Raw genomic sequence first — 14,293 nt, forward strand, 5'->3', positions numbered from 1 at the left:
TTCCTGGGATAGGAAATAATTACAAGGCTGGTACCAGCTGAGTAATTCTCAGCTTTTCTTTCACACACCCCCATCCAGCCTTCATGTTAAGGATCAGCTGATGCTCTTGCCATTGCTCAAGCTGTCTCCTGCCTGGCAGGTTATCAGTTCTCTGGTCTCCACAGGAAATCTTATCTGCAGCTTCTCAGCCAGAATGCTTGAAACACAGCTCCTGGGCCAAAAGCACCTCATAGGAAGAAGAAAATCTGATAAGCTGTGTGGGTGGTGAGAGGCTGCAAGGGTTAGCCCCTTGCCTGTGCTGAATGGTGGTACAAGGGAGAAGAGCCAAGCTTCATGAGGAGAGTATAGGGGATTTCAAGGGACCATTCAAGGAGGATACTTGAACTTTCTTTATGCTGCATGCCTCGAGTTATTTCTTTCAGGAGGGCAGCCCTGGGTGTTCTCACACTCTGTGTGTGTGAGATGTAACCAGATGTCCCCTGATAACAAGCCTGAACTATGATGTAGCAAGTGCTTGGTTTATTCACTTGTGAATAAGCTTCACTTTCACAGCAACATGGGTCCCTGACATCCCACACCTTGGAACCACGGGCTCAGCACCCTGCACCCCAGCCTTGCACACCCCATATTGCAGCCCCTGCACTTCCCCCACTGCCTTTTTCTTCTTAGCTTCTCTCTCCTTGAGGCTGCAGAGTGATCTGGGTTAAGTTTCATCTTAGTGAGAAAAATACCTCTTGTGTGAGGAAATGTGGCTTTTGTCCCAGCCTGGCCACAGCCAACACTTGCTTTTTATAGTACACATGTATACGTGCACTGTCACCACATCCTGACCCCCTGACACTAAACACCTTGTCAGCATGAATGAGGCAACCAGGCCAGCCATGGGCTGTGCTCTGCAGGACGAGTGACCCATGGGTTGTCCTGGGCCCTGGGTGGTTGGGCTGCTGCTGCAGGGGCAGCCAGACAGCCCATGGGGGCACTGGGCTTCCCAGCACCATTCCCAACCTGCTGCTGCCCATTTGTGTTGCTGCAGGGCTGGGATTGCAGCACCTGAGGAAGTGGGGAAACACTCACTTGGGTGTTCTGCACTTTGTGGTTCTGTCTTGGCACAGCCTGTGCTGTGACAGTGGAAAACAGGAGGGTTTAGGAGGGAAAGGCATGAGCTGTAGGGTCTCTGCTCTGTGTGAGCCAAGTCCACCCTGGATTGTATGAAAATCTCATTATGTTCTCAAAGCTTTTTTTTTCTTCCCATCTGTATTTTTGTGACTAATTTTTTTACCAATTAAAGCAAAAAGTTTTATATGGTTTTGGTTTTGTTTACGAATACTGTCTGGTTTATAGGACCTCTCCTCTTTAATTTACTTTTTTTCCTTCTTCAGATGTATTTAGGAGGCTCTCTTTCATTACAGGGATGAATATTTCTTATTCCTGTGGAGGAACCAAAAGGTGTAGGAAGTCCTGCTAGCTGTTGGGGCACAATCACTTGGGGGTAGGAAAACCATGGCCCTGACAGGGTGAAGAGCAACCAAGAGCTGTAAGAAGGTGCGTGATGCTCCATGGGGTGGTCTGGGAAGAAGAAAAGCAGAACTGGCACTCGTTTTGGCTTCTCCATAATGAGGCCATATAAAAAGAATAACAAAACCCCCTCTGTCACAACCCTTTTCTTCTTTCTTGTTTATTTGTAACATTAGGAGCCGTGCCCTGGGTTTGCTCTGTCAAAAGGCAAAAGAGGCCATGAGACACAGTTCCCTGAGGAGTTTTCCAGAAGAATACCTGACATGAGCTGGATGTCTTGTGTTTCAAAGGTGATGTTTCCTCCTGTCTCCCCATTCCAGGTGCTTCTGAAGACATATGTGCAGACAGCAATGCACCTTCACACCTGCACACGGACAATTTTCAGATCCAATTTTGTAGTCCTTTGCCAAAGCAAGCAGTGCCTGACTTTGAAGGTCAGGATGGCAGAGCTCTGGAGTCCTCTCCTCACTGGGAGCCAGAGATCCCATCAGGAGAAGGAGGAGAGGCCCAGAAAAGCTTTGGAGAGTCTCAGGAAAGGTCCTGTATGTATTTGCTGGTGGTGTCAAATGATGTGACAAGGGCTCCAGTGCCACCTCAGCAGCTGAGCCCAAATCCAGCTGAAGAGCAGCACTAAGCCCGTGCCTGTCACAGGTTTCTGCTGTAAGAGCTAATTTATGAGTTTCTGCAAAGCCCTTGAAGGGGTAGAGGGGTAAGCAAGTGCATAGCAGCATTACCTAGAGGCTGTGAGCTTCCGAGTTCAACAGGCGCTACTTAAATAAGAACTGAGTTAGTAACCCTGTAATTTCTTCAAAATGTAAAAGAAAAGGTAAAGCATCTAAAAAAAAAATAACCCACCAGTCATTTTCAGCAGTCATGTTCACAGCCTTGTGTCTTTCTGCATGATTTGTGATTCATAGTGTACTTGTTTCCAGTTCTATTGAAATTTTTTTAGCTCAGGAAATACATTCTACGACAGTGCTGTTTTTCAGGGTGACTTCTGTTACTTCCTTTCATGTTTACCATGCAGATGGAAACATAGTTTTGGCTTTAATAGTAGATCCTCCCTTGAATGGATGCTGTGCTTTATAAATAACTTTCAATTGTTCCACAGTAATAAAAAGTATATTAAAAGAACTTGCTCTCCAGGAAAGGATCTTGCAACAGATTTTTTCCTATGATTCTTCTGGCAATTATTTTTCTTTTCTGACAATATTTACATGCTAACCTTTAGTTTTTGTGGTTTGCTATAATGTTTTTAAAATGTGTTCTAATTCTGAAATGGAACCTTGAATTGAGGATAAATCATACCATCCCTGTGAAGGAAAAAACCCTAACTGATACTGAAGACGATGATATTTATTTTTGTGTTCTACTGTAAATAGGATTTTGGGGGTGTGAGTCTGCTCATTATGTATTAATTGAATGAACTGAAAGGTAAAAAAAATACTCACCCACAGATATTTCTTTGAGTAACATTTCAAAAGTCTGCAGTGAATGTCTCCAGGCAGTAACAGGTGAAATGCAGTTTCAGGAACTGTCACAGGCACTTGTGAAACCTGGTGATTAAATTCAGCCACTGCAGCTTGGTTCAAAGTCCATGGAAAGACTCCGGATGCTTGTTCTGCCAAACTTTAAACAAAAGCAATTCTGCATAACTGCAGTTGTCCCTACTTCTAATATTTCCTCCCCAAAGCCTTTTCCCCGAAACACATTGTCAGGAACCAGGAACACAGGCTGTGGTCTGTGAATCACACCAGTCCATGCCCAGTTAAAACACAAACTGGGTGTTGGTTCTGTTCTTCCCTCCTTGTGTGTTTGTCCAGACAGCTGGCAAGATGATCCAGATAATTTTTTTGAGATGATCTGTATTGTACCTTTTCAGATGGCCATGTAGGTGGCAGAGCCCCTCCATCCCATGGTGTGGCAAGGGGTGACATGTCCACAGCACAGGGAGTTATTTCTAGGCTCCCTGCCCTGCTCCTGCCACAGTTTTAACTCTGTACAAATGGGGTTCCTGCTGGGGAGGTCTCACATGTCACACTGCCAGTAAAACTCTGGGCTGTGGGCATTGACATCCAAAAGTGTGTGGCTGGCTGCAGGAGCTGGGGGGACGCTGTGTGGGACATGATGAGAGGCACTTGGGCACTGCTGCCACAGCAGGAGAGTGGGGGACAGGAGGAAGTGCCCTTTGAAGGGAAAGGGCACATGTGTCCCGTGGAAATGAGAGGATAAAGCAGGCAATGGTTACAGGGCCCTGGAGAGCTGCCATGGCATTCCAGGTGGGAACGGGCATTCTGCTCAAGGTATGGCCTGAAGGAAGAAAAGAGGGGAGCAAAACAGAGCTGCTTGAAGGAGGATTCATTTCACAGGCTGACATTGTTTTTCCCCAGTTTTGCCATTCTTTGATGTGGGATGGTGATGAGAGGAGCTAGAGCTGAGCTGCAGGGCTCCCTGGGCCTCCCACCAGCAGCACAAAGCCCCAGGATCCCATTCAGATTTGTCCCTCCTCAGCAAAGCACCTGCATGCTTGCCTTTCTAAATATCATTTCTTTCCCAGTGAAGTAACTTGGATTTTTTAAATGTTTACTCAGTTCCCAATTTGCAAGGATTAATTAATTCACAATGGATCTCTCAGTCGTGGCTGTGAATTAGCAGATCGTTAGTGTGCTAAGAGCACTCTCACATGCTGTATTTAATTCCTGCTTCTAAGAGCTTAGAAAAATCATGCTCTCTCTGCTCAGGGATTTCTCTGCAGTGTGGAGGCATGGTATTTGCACTGAACCCATTTCTTGCATGATCTCTTTTCCAATGGGTCATTTATAAAGCAGTAGTGTCTATTTTCCAGGAAATGGTGTTGAATCTCTGCACCAGCACTTGCCTTTAACTCTTTCTTCTCTCTGCTCAGTACCATGAATCTTATGTTTAAACTTAATTGGTTTTAGCCTAAGTATGGGTAAACAGTTTGAACTCAGACATACAAACCCTTTCCATGTGGGCTTTGAAATCAACTATTCCCAGCTCACAAGTGGGATATATGAGCTGCCAACATTTTGCTGACTGCATGCTGTGGGTGCAGGTGACCATCGAGATCCTGTCACCTCACATGAGCCACACCTGCTTCAGGTCCAGTGCTGCTGCATCTCTTACATCTTTACATAACAGCAAGTATATATCTGAGGGATACTAGCAAGTATTTATTAATATATAATATACACAGACAGACACTTGTTTACACCCCAATGTCCTGTCCTGTGAGGTGCTGAGCCTGGCAGGGGTGGCTGGGGCAGCAACCCCCATGGCACCAGCATGCTGCCAGGCTGGACCTGGATCCCGTGGTGCCTGTCCAGGGAATTATCCCTGTGCAGCCAGTGCTGCTGCAGCCACTCAGTTCCACTGCCCAGTGCCTGCCCCTCTGTGCTCCCATGCTGTGAATGCAGGGATGGCTGCAAGGGTGGTCAGACACACATGTCCCAGCTGCAGCACACAGCTGCTGAAGCAGGTGGGTTCAAGAAGACCCCCGAGAGGTCAAGAGGCAGCTCTGCCCACCAACATGTGGAGTTCACCAACAAGGGAGCTGTGACACGTGGGGTTGACAGCAGCAGCACACTGCTGCAGGGATACATTACAGCATGGAAAAGCCCAACCCAAACCCTCCCCAGTAATGTGACAGGGAAGTGCAGCAAAGGGATGTGGAGACATGTAATCAAAAAGAAGCTGAAGATAGAAGCTGTTGGTTTATGAGAAGCTCACATACATTTTAGGAAAGCAGGTCCCCCTGCTTCCATGCATTGCTTCATGTCAGTATTGCATCAGACCTGCCGGGGCAAGGCTTCATCAAGGCTTGTGAGAAATTCATTATTTGTTCCATTAGAAATGTATTTTCTGCTTTAAATGTTGTATTATACCACACTAATGGACGGTATCAACTTGATCTGTGCTGGGAGAGTTGTGGGCTTTTCTCCATCCAGGCTAATTTGCATTTGTCATGGTGACAATAATAGATGACTATTATGTACAGGGACACAAAACCAGTCTGGAGTCCTTCCATGCCATGATGGGGACTGCAGAAAACCTCCAGACAACCTCCAGACTGTAATTCACCAGCACCTGATGCATCAGGACAATCAGCCCATGTCCAAGGCACGATGCCAAGTTCCAACTCCACACTGAAGCCCTGAGGGTCACGGCATGGCAAAGTTTTGTGACAGTACAGGGAGTGTAAAGGGTCTGCAGGAGGGCAGGGCAGAGTGGGATAAAAATGATGAAAAGAATAATAAATACAAGTAACAAATGAATAAATACCAACTAATAAAATTTAAATCATGATTACAAAGACTGTTAACTACTAATAAAGAATAAAGGAATAGGTTACACCTCGAGTTCTGTGTGTGGGTTTGGGCCCCTCACTTTAAAAAGGACATTGAGGTGCTGGAATGTGTCCAGCAAAGGACAACAAGACTTGTGAGAGGTTTAGAAAACTTGTGTTATGAGGAGTGGCTGAGGGAGCTGGGGTTGTTTGGTCTTGGGGAGACTCAGGAGGGACCTCATTGCTCTGTACAGCTCCCTGGCAGGAGGTTGTAGTGAGATGGGGCTGGGCTCTCCTGCTGTGTCTGCAGTGAGAGGACCAGAGGAAATGGCTTTAAGCTGAGAAAGGAGATTCAGATTAAGTATTAGAAACAAATTTTTTGCTGTTCAGGAGGTCAGGCACTGGAACAGGTTGCCCAGGGAGCTGGTGGAGTCACCACCCCTGGAGGTGCTCAGGAGGCATCTAGACCTGGTGCTGGGCAATGTGGTTTAGTGGCTTAGGGGTACAGTGGCAGTGCTGGGGGGATGGTTGGACTGGATGATCTTAAAGCTCTCTTCCAAGCCTGGTGACTGTGTGACTCTAATATGATAAACAGCACCAGGGATGAGCAATGAAGTGAGGAAATATCGAACACGCGGGGAGGGCTCCAGGCCGCTCGGCGTGGGCGGCGCCCGCGGTCCTCCGCGCCGGCAGGGGGCGCTGTCGGGCGGGCGCGGGCGGAAGCGCGGCCGGGGAGGGACGGGCCGGTGCGACGCCGCGGAGCGCGGGGCGGGGGGGACGGGCCGGGCAGCCGGGGCCGTGCCGCCTCTGCCGCAGCCGCAGCGCCGGAGCCGAGAGCCGCCGCGGGCGGGCGGGGCCCGCCGGACGCACAGGTACCGAGGAAAGCGGGGGTGCGGGGGGCGAGGGCTGCGGGCATTGTCCGGCGCGGGGCCGGGCCGTGCCCTGCGGGCAGCGCGGCCCGGCCGGTGCCCGCCGCGTTCCGGGCCCGTTTCTCCGCTCGGCGTCGGGAGGGACCGGCTGAGTCCCGCCGGCCCGGGCAGAGGGCAGGTCCGGGATCGCTGCCGCCGCTCCGGGGGTGCCGTGCGGCACGGCCGGGCAGCCCGAGGGGAAGGGCACGGCCGGGGCTGCGCTTCCCGTGCGGCAGCGCCCCGCTCCCCGAGCTCCTCGGACGCCGAGCCCGGGCAACGACCAACGTAGAGCCGCGCACGGCTCGCCCCGCAGCGAACCGCAGCGCCCGAGCCGCTCCCGAGGAGGCAGCGCTGTCCCGGCGAGCGGGCCGGGGCCGCTCCCGGCGCCCAGCGCTCTTTGTTCGGGCCTTGCTGCGGGGCGGCCGGAGGTGCGGAGCCGGCACTGCCCTGCGCGGCCTCTCGGGGTCCGGGCTGAGGCCTCTTCCTACAATTGTTGTTCCTGTTGCAGCCCCGATAGGCCTCCGCAGCGGTGGCTGTGCGTGAGCGCTGCCGAGAGCCTGCTTTCTTCGCAGACTGCCCCACGGATAGCTAACACAGCGTGAGCTCTCTGGTCTGGAGAATAACAAAAGTTTTGTCATTGGTTTTTTTTCGTGCAAATATGTGGAATGCTACTGGTCCTGACGTTAGGGTGTATCCGGTTTTGATGTTTTAAAAATTTTTAAAATTTTTATTTTTGGTGAGGGATGATGTAGGTGCCCAGGATTTATTTAAAACCTATATGCTGTCTTGTGGGAATGGTGTGATTTCATTTGCATGATGAGTCAAAGATTAAATTACATGACCTAGGCTCTTCAGTTTCAGTGAGGCAAATAACAATGCGTGGAAGAACAGTTTCAGTGTAGATCAGAAATGAAGTTTGATTAACATCAAAATGTTGTAAAGTATTGCCAGCATGTGGGATATTTTAAACTTACCTGTCAGAAACTCTTAATTCAAGACCCTTAGCAGTGTGGTTCATCCGGAAGTGTGTCTTCCTTTTTAACACCGAGAGCTCATGTAGTCAGAGGAAATTTAACATCCTGAGTTTGCACCTTGGTATCAAAGCTTTTAAATAATAGATTTTTGCTATTTAAAACACTGTGTACCTTTAATTAATAGCTATTACCTAATACCAGTTGATGTGGCATGTGCCTTAACTGCAGAGGGAAAAAATGGGCAAGAAATATTTTGGGAAGTAGAATAAGTGTAGTACCTCTTCTGGGCTCAGAAATAACTTGATTTTTTTGTTTGTTTGTTTTCAGTTGTCCTGTAACAATTGGCAGCTTATCTGATCTGTAAGTGGCTTAAGGGTGTCTTGGTAGGTTTCTGTCTGCCATGGACTCACTGTTGTAAGAATATTGTATTTCACAGTAGGTTCATAGTTTTCCTGTGGTGTGAGAAACTACTGGGTCAGCCAGCTAGGGTATACTTGGCTTAAATTTGTTTGTATTGAATGTGGATCTCAGTTGTAGTGTGATGTACCTGCCGTTGGGGCTTTCCTTGGTGAGAAAGAAGTACCTTGGGGTAGGAGGAAGTTGTGTATGGTGGTGTTGGGACCAAACAGCATAAAGTCTTAGAATGTGAGTTTGTACATATGGACTAGCACGCTGCTGAATGTTTCTGAATGCTGATAGCATTGATTTTTTTTTTTTTCCTCTTGAGTTTGCTCTATATTGACACAGAGTTCTGAAATTTTGATGTGTTCTGTGTGTGTTTAATGCCCGGTTGTAGGTGGGGGGATTATAAAACAAGATTAATATTTTCAAAAATACATGTATTTACAAATAAAGGAGACTAAATATAAGCAGCAGTTGAGTAATACTTTGTGACAGTATGTCTTTGAGAGATAATTATGCTCTTTGGGTATTATCAAGCCCAGACAAATGTATATTCCCAGTGGGGTGTGATAATATTAAAACTACACCTCTTGGAATTCCTTGATTGGTTTATTCAGGAGGGAATGGTATCTATTTTGCATTCTATCGTGGAAGCTAATCTAGCTCTCATTAATTAATGGCTGGTATTTGAATGAGACTTGACTGTTGCCCTATATGTACTGCACTTCCTAGGGCCTTTTATGGCATTTGGTGAATATGAGAATTACTGGCCAGTGTCTTCTCTTCTGAATAATTCCTTTGTTGAGTTTTTGCAGATTTTTTACATGACTTGTTTGCAGCCTAATTTTTGTGTAAAATACTTCTGAAAGCTGATAATCTCTGTATGCACTTTAGAAGCTTTAGACACTTGCTAAAATAATGATTTTTTGGGTAGAGTTTCAGAAAAGTGCTCTAATAGCTGGTGCTGTTTTGAAGCAGGGGGCAGGAAGAATTCCCTTCTGGCCTTTTGAATTCCCTTCTGGCTCTGCTTTTCTGTACTTGTGACACTTTGTAATATGGTTTAATTACAAGAGCAACTATTAAAGTATGATTATCTTTGTCTAATTGGAGGCATCTTGCAGTTACCTATCAAAAATAAGATTTGACTCATCTGCTCCTTCAAAATTAATAGTTCCACAACAGCCTGCAGCTATTTATGTAAATAGTGTGCAAAGGAAAAATATGAGTTGAATATTTTTCAGATATTGTAATTTCTCCATTGTACAGTTGAAATGTTGTATATTTAATTCTCTCTTTGCCCATGTTTTCTCTCAATACCATGCTTCTGGCACCACAAAGTGCAGAGGTGTGAGCCAGAAGGAAGCTGAATGTCTGCAGTGAGAAGGTGAAACTTTATGCTGAGATATCTCTCTACCCCTGAAGTGCAAACACAAAGGTTAAATTAGAAGATGAGGCTGTCTTGAATTATTTCAAAGGACTTGAGCTGGGCTGTTAAATACACTATCAGGAGTACCTAAGGCTTACACTGGTGTCATGTGAGTTTGGTCTTTCTTTAGCCTGAGCAGATTTATGTGCTTTCCTTATTGCACCTTGTGATAAAATAACACATTCATTTGCCCTTATTTAAATGCTCCTTATAAAGGCTTGTATTCAGGATTGATCCAAACTGGAAGCAGCCAAAATTCTGTGTGTTTACAGGAATAACTGTGGTCATTCCTCAACAGCCTTCATGGCCTCTTTTTTTCAGACAGTGTTAATTTAGGAAGTCAGTTGCTTAGGTTTAAATAAACAACTGCAATTTGCTTTCTAACTCCCTTGGTCTGAGTATTCTAGCTATGCTTGATATAATCAAAAGACACTGCAAAAAGTTCCTGACTGTTGATTTCAAATTCACTAAAAGGAAGCAAATATTAAGCCTATCCACAAAGGCATGAAATTCTGGGGGATATTGCTGAATGTTGTAGCTAATCTTTCTGTTTATTGAAAATCTGCTACTTGTAGGTAAATTCCAAGTTCCTTTCTAAGATCTGTCTGCTCTGTAATCCTTCCCTCCCCTTAAAACACTCAGAGAATTCATCACCAAAAAGTTAAATATAGCAAGACAGTTCAAAAATTGGTGAGTTATAATTAGTCAAGAACTGTAGTATTAGTGTAAGATGTTTTTCTAAGTTCACAAACATCTTTGGATGAAGATATTTATGAGTTACTACTTAGATGTTAAAAACGTTGGATGTTTTAAAACATTCAGGTATACTGCCAAGTGTGGGAAATGGCTGCATCAGTGAGAAGTTACTCTGTGCTGCTTTTGATCCTTGCCCTGTTGCATATTTTTTAAGTCAGTCTTTATTGAAAACAAATCGTTTTTTCCAACTAAGAGAATGTTACTATAAGTTTAACTGCAAATCCTGCAAGATTTGAAACATGAGACTTAAAAATAGCTAAGATAGAACTTGGCTATAAATTAAATTAGAATTAATTTGTCAGCTTTTCAGGGAGTTGAATGTATGCAACTGTGAGAACAGTGCTTGTGTTCAGTCACTCATGTGTGAAATGCCATATCTCCTTTGAAGTTTATCTGTGTTAAAACACAGAATGAAAAAAATTGAGAAGTGTTTCCAGAAATGTGGAATGTGTGATCTTTTTCTAGCTGCCCAGAGAGATAGCTTGACGTCTAACGCTTTCTGAGAAGTTTTCATTGTTTTATTTATTGGCATTTGAGTAAAGCATGGCAGGGCGTAGAAAGAGGAAAGCAAGCACAGAGTGTTGCGGAAGGTCCCTCTGATGCCCCAGCCAGCTCTTGCATCCAGACTGTGCAACTTTCTCTGTCATTTTCTCTTTACTTTCCTGGCCAAGAGTACACCTGGGAAACCTCCCATGAATGGATATATTTTTCCAAATATTCATTCAGTGGCACACCAGCTTCTCAGCTCATCTGTTGAGAAACTCGCTTTGAAAAAAAGTCCACAGACACTGAGTTATCAGTGACACCTTGTATGGAGTGGTAGATGTGTGTGCTGATCACACACATTCAGAGCATCCTGCTGCAGTGGAGGCTCTGAGCTCTTCTCTGGGTAAGCAGTTTCAGGAGATTTTGCTACAGTTGTAGAAATGAGGCAAAAGTTATTTGTGTTACAGTATTTTACTTTTGACTGTTACATATGAAGTTACTGCTCTGGTAGATGATACTCCTTTTACTAGATGTCAGAACATTTTTTTTGTTTGTTGGATGTGTTGTAATGGTTTATAAAATTAACCACCACATAACATGATGACTTGATTGAATATCATGTATAGACAAAGAATAAATAAGAGCATAGTCTGTTCAGAGAGATGTAAAATTTTAGCAAAGAAAATGTGGAGGGTTTTATTCTAAAAGAGACCTTAGTGATGCAGACATGCGCTGAATGTAACACAGGGATGCCTGAGAAGTCTCTCCCACACAGCTCATGAATGCATGGTTCTTCTAACCTGTCACACCTGCTATTCAAGTCCTAAGTTTCTTCTGACTGGAGTTTGGTAGTGATGGAGAAACTTCTCAGGAGACTTTTTTAAAGGGATACCTTGGAGGAGGTCACTTGAGGCACAGTTCTTGATAAAGACTTTGTGTATACTTGGTACTATATTAGACAAATGTTGAGAAAGCAAAGTGAATCTCTCAAAAATTAGCAAATACCCAGAACCTCAGTTTGCTTATACTGATTTGGTACAGAAAGTTTATGTGATTGTTTCCATTTTTTTTCAGCTCAGTGCACATGCATCCTTTGCACGCACTTGTTTAGTTGCTGTGTCTCTTGCTTTACTGCATAAAACTCAGTTCTCAGAAGACACGAGGATCCAGGTCCTTGGGGGTTTTTCTTTGATTCACAGATACTAATGACAGCGCGTTTTACAGTGTTCTTCAGCAGTATGATGCTTATTCCCCTTTTTTTCAGGGAGTGATGCTTAAGCACAGAGAATTTCCTCTTCTCTTTAAGTGTGTGATGTTGTGTGTGTTGTCTGGTGGAGCACTTGATAAACACACACTTCCCAGACTTTTTCCAGTGACACCCATTTGTGATGTGAAATCCAGTTTCCTAAACACAGATACCTAGTTTTACTTTAGATACTGCAAGGCACCTGCCCTGGACAGCTAGGAGATATGTAACTTTCTGAAAGGGCAGTTGGAGATGAGCTGTGCTGTTCCAGTGCATTTGCAGTGACATTTGTCATCCAGGCACCTGAACCGATGCTGTGCTCTTGGTTGTTAGCCTTGGAATCTCATTTTGGGCTTCCAGAAGAGGATGAACACTCAAGCACTGACCACGTTAGGCACCTGGGTTATATGTTGCCTAATGAGAAAGGAAGATTTGGGATAGAATTCTGTTGCCTGAGGCAGTACTTGGGAGTCTTGTCTGAGGGACCTGGTTTTGCTGTTACCTGCCTTGTTGCCTGCTTTCCAGCTTTAAAAAAGTTCCTATGGAAATTTTGCCTTTTTTTGTAGTCTGGTATAGTTTGTCAGTGGAATGAATGAAGGCTTCTCTTAAAAAGAGTACAGCTGAGGAAAACTAAAAAAATCAAGATAATTGGAAAACCTTAAATCTTGGAAGTGTTGGGTGTTGGACTTGAGGGTTCAGATGTGAACCTGAGAAGTTCAGGTTGTCTTAAAATGTGATTGAAAGCAAAGACAAGCTTCAGTCAGGGCAAATAGTCTTTTTCCATGAATTACAGGAGTAATGATTGAGAGCAAAGGCAGCTTCTTGAAAATAGTCTATGTTGGCTAAACAAGTGCTGTTCTGGAGGTGATTATTTAGATTTGTAATCTCTAAGAAAAGCAGTAGATTGACTCATCAGAATTGACTAACATAGTTCCGTTTTATGTCTGTAATTGACATTGAGCAATATCCAAACTCTACTAACTCTGTAATAGGGTGGAGCTGGAGTAAACAGCTTTTCTCTCAGGAGCTGCATCCATTCACAGAACATTTTGGGCAGAGTCCTGGCATAGCTGTGCTGTCTGACTGGTGTTACCCTTAACTCATGTTATGGTGACAGATTTAATATCATTAGATCCAGAAGAGCTCTTCATTACAAGGTTATGGAATATTTTCTGCAAAAGTCACGAAAACTTCAGGGCATTTGTGTGTGATGACAAACTTACAGATGTATTTAAGTTTTAAATTCTGTGAGAGAATTACATATCAATTTTCTTCTTTTTTTTTTTTAACCTAGAAAAACCAAAGACTCTTCAACTCCCAAGCTTCTTAATTTGTGTTTGTAGTTATTCCTTGCTACGTTCTGTTTTCTCTCTGAAAGAGAAATGAACTGTTTAGTGAGCTTTAATTATTGTCTGGGAACTCACATACGTATGTCTGTGTTGATATGTTAAAAAAAAAAAAATATTAACGGCCATATAGGCCTGGATGTATAGTTTACATCCAACAAAGATGGATTCGTTTCTTGCTTTAAGGCTGACCATGCAGGGCTCTTTGCTTTCCTTAGGAATTGCACTGGATAAGGTCTCAGAGTGGAGTCTGAAGAGTAGTTCTGCTCTCCTTTTAGCACTGACAGTGTTTGTGCAGGTTGAGGACTTAACAGTATCAAATCTAGGAAGAAATGTCAAATCTGTGTTTCAGAAGTAGCTGTTCTTGAGCTCTTTAGCAAACAAGGAGAACCAACGAAATGCAGGCCAGAAATGCAGAAACTTTTCTCTCTAAATAGGCTATTTTTAATTTTCGGAATTACTAACAGGCCTTGAGAAATGCTAGTAAGTACAATAGAAGGTTCTACACCTTGTCACTTGTATTCATTATGGTACTCTAACTTTCAGTGTTGTTTCAGGGATTGATGCTTCTGCGATTTATACTAAAACTCAGAAAATCCAGACTTTGAGCAAGTCCCTAAATTAGATAACCAAGCTAAATTAATTTTAAAAGGACTGTGAAGGGAAAATAAAAATCTGTATTTTAGGAGCTAAAAGGGATAGTTTGAAAATCCATAAAGTCTTTCACACTTTATTTTGTTGAACTTAGTAGAGAAGAATTATTTTAATAGATTTCAATACATCCGAATTCTGTGAAATCCCATTATTTACTTCTGTTTCTAATGGATGGTTAGTCAGATTCCAAAATTGTCAGTGTATGCCTTTTATTTTTGTAATTTTTAGAGAATGTAAAGGTTCTATTACAGTTTATGGGCTGCATCACAACCAG

General features: G+C 44.1%; 1 protein-coding gene and 1 long non-coding RNA gene across 4 annotated transcripts in view; both read left to right on the plus strand.

Annotated features, from left to right (window-relative positions):
* LOC146433410 (uncharacterized) overlaps window positions 1–3,255 on the plus strand; it is a 36,990-nt gene extending 33,735 nt beyond the window's left edge. The window contains exons 3-4 of the long non-coding RNA XR_014854110.1: window positions 1,410–1,542; window positions 1,692–3,255. This is a non-coding gene — a long non-coding RNA (uncharacterized LOC146433410). The remainder of the gene's footprint in view (window positions 1–1,409; window positions 1,543–1,691) is intronic.
* A 3,303-nt stretch (window positions 3,256–6,558) lies between these two features.
* Window positions 6,559–14,293, plus strand: part of CAB39 (calcium binding protein 39) — a 41,808-nt gene continuing 34,073 nt past the window's right edge. Inside the window, exons 1-2 of one of the 3 annotated variants that reach the window (XM_085069726.1) lie at window positions 6,574–6,693; window positions 8,031–8,063. The gene's annotated coding sequence lies outside the window, so the exon portion shown is untranslated. Of the gene's footprint in view, window positions 6,694–7,039; window positions 7,158–8,030; window positions 8,064–14,293 lie in introns of those variants that run through there. The other 2 variants (XM_085069725.1, XM_085069727.1) reach the window with 2 other exon arrangements.

This window comes from Lichenostomus cassidix, chromosome 9 (assembly GCF_008360975.1).
Source record: "Lichenostomus cassidix isolate B80296 chromosome 9, HeHo_3.0, whole genome shotgun sequence".
NCBI lineage: Eukaryota > Metazoa > Chordata > Aves > Passeriformes > Meliphagidae > Lichenostomus > Lichenostomus cassidix.